This window comes from Dendropsophus ebraccatus, chromosome 13, assembly GCF_027789765.1.
Source record: "Dendropsophus ebraccatus isolate aDenEbr1 chromosome 13, aDenEbr1.pat, whole genome shotgun sequence".
Classification (NCBI taxonomy): Eukaryota; Metazoa; Chordata; class Amphibia; order Anura; family Hylidae; genus Dendropsophus; species Dendropsophus ebraccatus.
Genome location: NC_091466.1, coordinates 23,586,589 through 23,592,588, shown reverse-complemented (window position 1 = coordinate 23,592,588; position 6,000 = coordinate 23,586,589).

Sequence of the window (6,000 nt, the reverse complement as noted above, 5' to 3'; positions counted from 1 at the left end):
CTGTTGATGTCATCAGACATGTCAAAAGTTATTGATCACAGCGGGTCTCACTACTGACACCTGCTCGGATCAGAAGATATAGCTGGGGAGAGATCGTGGCTGCACGTTCAACTCCCTGGTCTGCAGCTCATTTCGTCAATAATTTCTCATAGACTTACAGGGAGTGCATCGCGCTGCCGCGATCTCTTCACGACTGTATTTTCTGATCAGTGTTAGCAGTGAGACCCGCTGACACTGCAGTTTCCTGCCCGGCCTGTCATTGAACTCTGATCTCAAGCGCCGACACCAGAGCGGGGCTGGCCCAGCCTTTCATAATGTCCTGATCTCAGGCATTGACGCCGTCATCAGAGTGGGGATGGAAATATCTGTAAATTGCTGACGCCGGCCCTGCCTCCAGTGCACAACGGACCTCTTGTGCGTTTTTGTGCAAAGATAAATGTTCCATGCCTCTGTCTCACATTGTGTGTGTTTGCTGAGCACAGGCTGATGATGCAGACAGGGGGCAGGGCGTGATGTCACAGGAGGCGCGGCTGGATACCCCAATCCCATGAGTGATTCACCATCTCTGACCGGCTAGAAGCAGCTGCTGCAACTTCACTGATTGTGCAAAACTCTGTAGTGAAATTTAGGGCTGTGTTCACACATTTTGGAGTTTCATTGCAGTACTGCAGCGTATTCAAAAAAATGATGCAGTAACACAATTAAATGATGATAAACGGCACAGAGTTTTACAGCCGGCACTGCCAATCCCACCTGGACAAAAAACGAGGCATAAACAGTATATCCCATGTAAGATAATATTGGATAAAGTCCTTATTGTGGGGCTCAACCTCAAAGATAAAAGATGCTTGATCATAATATGTGCGTGGAGATCAAAAGAAAAATTTAACAAAAAAGTTCTTTACTTTATTCCAGTATCATGTGTAAAAAGCAAATAAAAGAAGCAAAAATAGCAACAGAAAGGATAGCCACAGAAAGTAAAACAAATCCCAAAATGTTCTTCACTTATATAAACAACAAAAGACTTAAAACTGAAAATGTTGGTCCCCTCAAAAATAATCTGGGTGTAATGGTAGAGGGGGAAGAGGAAAAGGCCAATCTACTAAATACATTCTTCTCTACTATATTCACAGAGGAGAATCCCATAACAGACAACATGACTAGGGATAATATAAATCCTTCCATAAATTTCACCTGCCTAACACAACAAGAAGTGGGGAGATGCCTTAAAAACATTAAAATCCATAAGTCACCGGGCCCAGAAGGTATCCATCCTAGAGTTTTGCAAGAATTAAATACTGTGTTAGACAGACCGTTATTCCTAATATTTAAAGATTCTATTACGACAGGGATTGTTCCACAGGACTGGCGCATAGCTAATGTGGTACCAATATTCAAGAAGGAGTCAAAGAGCGATCCTGGAAACTACAGGCCCGTAAGTCTAACATCTATAGTAGGTAAAGTATTTGAGGGGTTTGTAAGAGATGCTATACTGGAGTATCTTAATGAAAACAATCTTGTGACGCAGCATCACCATGGATTTATGAGGGATCGATCCTGTCAGACTAATCTGATCGGCTTCTATGAAGAGGTAAGTTATAGACTGGAGGGAGGCTGTGGATGTTGTGTATCTGGACTTTTCAAAGGCATTTGATATTGTGCCGCATAAAAGGTTGGTCTACAAAATGAGGATGCTGGGACTCGGGGAAAACGTATGCAAATGGGTAAGTAACTGGTTGTGTGATAGAAAAGAGAGGGTGGTCATTGATGGAACATATTCAGATTGGGTTTTAGTTACTAGTGGGGTACCACAGGGGTCAGTGTTGGGTCCACTTCTTTTTAATATTTTTATTAATGATCTTGTTGAGGGGCTACAGAGCAGAATCTCCATTTTTGCAGATGATACTAAACTGGGTAAAGTAATCACCACAGAGGAGGATAATATCATATTACTGAGGGATTTGGAGAAGCTAGAGGCTTGGGCGGTGAAATGGCAAATGAAGTTTAATGTGGATAAATGTAAGGTTATGCACTTGGGCCATAGAAATAATAAATACAGTTATGTGCTAAATAATAATACACTGGGTAAAACTACTTCCGAAAAGGACCTGGGGGTATTGGTGGACAGTAAACTCAACTTTAGTGATCAGTGCCAGGCAGTAGCTGCCAAGGCTAATAAAATAATGGGATGCATCAAAAGAGGCATAGATGCTAATATTGAGAACATAGTTTTGCCTCTTTATAAATTACTAGTCAGACCACATATGGAATACTGTGTACAGTTTTGGGCACCGGTATATAAGAAGGACACAGCTGAACTAGAGCGGGTGCAGAGGAGGGCAACAAAGGTCATTAAGGGAATGGGTGGGTTACAGTACCAGGACAGGTTATCACGCTTGGGCTTATTTACGCTAGAAAAAAAGACGTCTTAGGGGCGATCTGATCACAATGTACAAATATATGAATGGACAGTACAGAGATCTTTGTAGTGGTCTTTTTACTCCTAGGTCTGTATCCATGACAAGGGGGCATCCTCTACGTCTAGAGGAAAGAAGATTTTATCATCAGCATCGACGCCGGTTCTTTACTGTACAAACGGTAAGACTGTGGAACTCTCTGCCACATGATGTTGTCATGGCCGATTCATTAAATTAGTTCAAGGGAGGCCTGGATGCTTTTCTTGAACAATATAATATTACAAGTTATGGGCATTAGATTTCCGGTGATACGTTGATCCAGGGATTGTTCTGGTTGCCATTGGATTCGGGGGGGGGAGGGGGAGTTTTCTCCCTGTGGTGGGGTGGTTGTCGTCTCCCTAGTGGGGGTTTTTGCCTTCCCTGGGTCAACACAGTAGGGTTTCCCTAGGTTGAACCTGATGGAATCTTGTTTTCTTTCAACCTTATTTACTATGTTACTATGTTAGGTAGAGAATACAGTGTGCTGTGTGGTGTTACAAGTGGAGAATACAGTGTACTGTGTGGTGTTACAGGTAGTAACAGTGTGCTGTGTGCTGTTACAGGTAGAGAATACAGCGTGCTGTGTGGTGTTACAGGTAGAGAATACAGCGTGCTGTGTGCTGTTACAGGTAGAGAATACCGTGTGCTGTGTGGTGTTACAGGTAGAGGATACAGTGTGCTATGTGGTGTTACAGGTAGAGAATACAGGGTGCTGTGTGGTGTTACAGGTAGAGGATACAGTGTGCTATGTGGTGTTACAGGTAGAGAATACAGGGTGCTGTGTGGTTTTACAGGTAGATAATACAGTGCTGTGTGGTGTTACAGGTAGAGAATACAGCGTGCTTTGTGGTGTTACAGGTACAGAACACAGCGCTGTGTGGGTGGGAACACAAATAATTCAGTAACACAATGAAACTGCAATATGTGAACACAGCCTAGATCAGGGGTCCCCAACTGGCGGACCGCAGGGGCCAGCTGACCAGACCCCTGCTGCAGCTGCGCTCTGCACAGTAATTATGAGCGTTCGTAACGAGCGCTCCTAGTTACCGTGCAGCAGCAGCACTTACCAAGAGGGAGCCATAGGCTCCCTCCCTGTCAGTCACCCCTCACCGTAGCAATCACAAGAGGCCGCTGGTGTCGGCACTCGAGTGACGTCACTGCGCCGGCACCAGGACAAGGGGAGAGCGGCCTCTTGTGACTGCTGCAGTGCGACCACAAGAGGGAAGAGAAGAGGAGACGCCGGACCCAGGTGAGTATAAGTGTTTGTTTTTTTAATACTATATGGGATTGGGAGAGCACACAGGGGGCTATATACTTCTGGGGGAGAGCACAGGGGGGCTATGTACTACTGAAGAAGAGCACAGGGGGGCTATATACTACTGGGGGAGAGCGCACAGGTGGGCTATATACTTCAGGGGGAGAGCGCACAGGGGTCTATATACTACAGGGGGAGAGCGCACAGAGGGGCTATATACTACAGGGCGAGAGCGCACAGAGGGGCTATATACTACAGGGCGAGAGCGCACAGGGGGGCTATATACTACAGGGGGAGAGCGCACAGGGGGCTATATACTACAGGGGAAGAGCGCACAGTGGGGCTATATACTAGAGGGGGAGAGCTCACCGGGGGGCTATATACTAGAGGGGGAGAGCTCACCGGGGGGCTATATACTACAGGTAGGAGCGCACACGGGGGCTATATACTACTGAGAGAGAGCGCACAGGGGGTCTATATACTTTAGGGGGGAGCGCACAGGGGGGGCTATATACTACTGGGGGAGAGTGCACAGGGGGGCTATATACTACAGGGGGAGCGCACAGGGGGGCTATATACTACTGGAAGAAAGTGCACAGGGGGCTATATACTATAGGGAGAGTGCACAGGGGGGCTATACACTACTGGGGGAGTTTATCCGAGAGAATTCCGTAGTGTCAACCCACCCTAAGAATGAACAAGTTTTTTCTTCGAGTGGACGGTGGAATCTGCCTGACCATAGAACGGAGTCTATGGCACAGGCGGATTGTGAAGCGGGAGCGTGCAGGGATGAGTGGTGGAATACGCCACAAGTCCTCCGTATGTTTTCCTCAGTGTGCACATACCCTTAGAGCCCATTCACATTGAGTAAAACGGGGAAATTCCATGCAGAATCCCACCTGCCTCAGAGTCTCAATGTAATGTGTTGCGTGTCTCCGCTCAAATAATTGACATGTCAATTCATTGAGCAGAGGCCCTCAGTGTGTATATACCCCTCCTTTTATACACTAAGGGTCCTATTCCACAGGCCGAGGAGGGCCCGATCAACGATGTAAATGAGCGCTGATCTGCTAGATCGGCGCTCGTTTACTGGGCCTATTCCACGGCCCGGATGATCGTTAAGCGAGGGCTGCAGGGACATCGTTACCAATGTCCTTGCAGCCCTTGTTTCATACATTACCTGTCTGGGCTGCAGGTCTCCTTCTTTCTTCCGGTCCCGCGCCGCAGCAGCTTTGGAGCGGCCTGTCTGAACTGACAGACCGCTCAGCCAATCACTGGCCGCAGCAGTTCCGGCCAGTGATTGGCTAAACGATCTGTCAGTTCAGACATCCCCGCTCCGAAGCTGCTGCGGCGCGGGACTGGGAGGAAGAAGGAGACCTGCAGCCCAGACAGGTAATGTATGGTGCTGCTGCAATCGTCGGTCGCCGCCACGAACCGCAATTCCACCGTAGCGATGGGCTGGTGGCGAACAATGATTTTAGGTCTGAACCTAAATGAATGATCAGCCGATGACACGATCATCGGCTGATCATTCTCTCTTTTCCACAGAGCGATAATCAGCCGAATTATATCGCTCCGATTCGGCCGATTATCGCTCCGTGGAATAGGCCCCTAAGAGAGACATTTATTAAGTCCGATGTTTTCTGTGCCAGGCTTAAAAATGTCCCTGCAGCGCCGACATTACTGAAATTTATCTAGAGGCGCACTGCCTCTACATAAATCCCACGTGCATCAGTGCATTTCCGCACGCATTTCATTTTTTGGCTGAAAAAAAACAACATAATTTGGTGTAAAATGGTCAGATGCGAATATTTATTCTCAAAACGGCCACTTGCAAATAAATTTATTTGCATCTGACCATTTTACACCAAAAAAAAACAAAACACCTTTTTCCATTAATAAATGTCCCCCTTAGGGTGTGTTCACACTACAGAATAGGCAAGGAGTATCAAGCGGAATCCATACTCCACATGTCAACTCTTTGGGCAGATCACGCTTGAGAAATCCCATTGGATCTGTGGGACAGGCGAAATTTCAAGTAGAATCCGGCGCGTTGGCTTGAAATTCGTCGCCTAAGGCTATTCCGTAGTGTGAATATACGCAAACCTGCTTGTGGATACTTGTAATTACCTGAGTTCCCAATCACAGGGTGGGACATAACTTGATGTGTTTTTAGGAATTTTAGTTTATTGGGATCTTATGAATTTAATAGGTATCAATGTTATATTTTCAATGGGAATGCTTTGAAATGCAGTGATAGGTTGTGTAAATTACAGAATAAATGCCAGC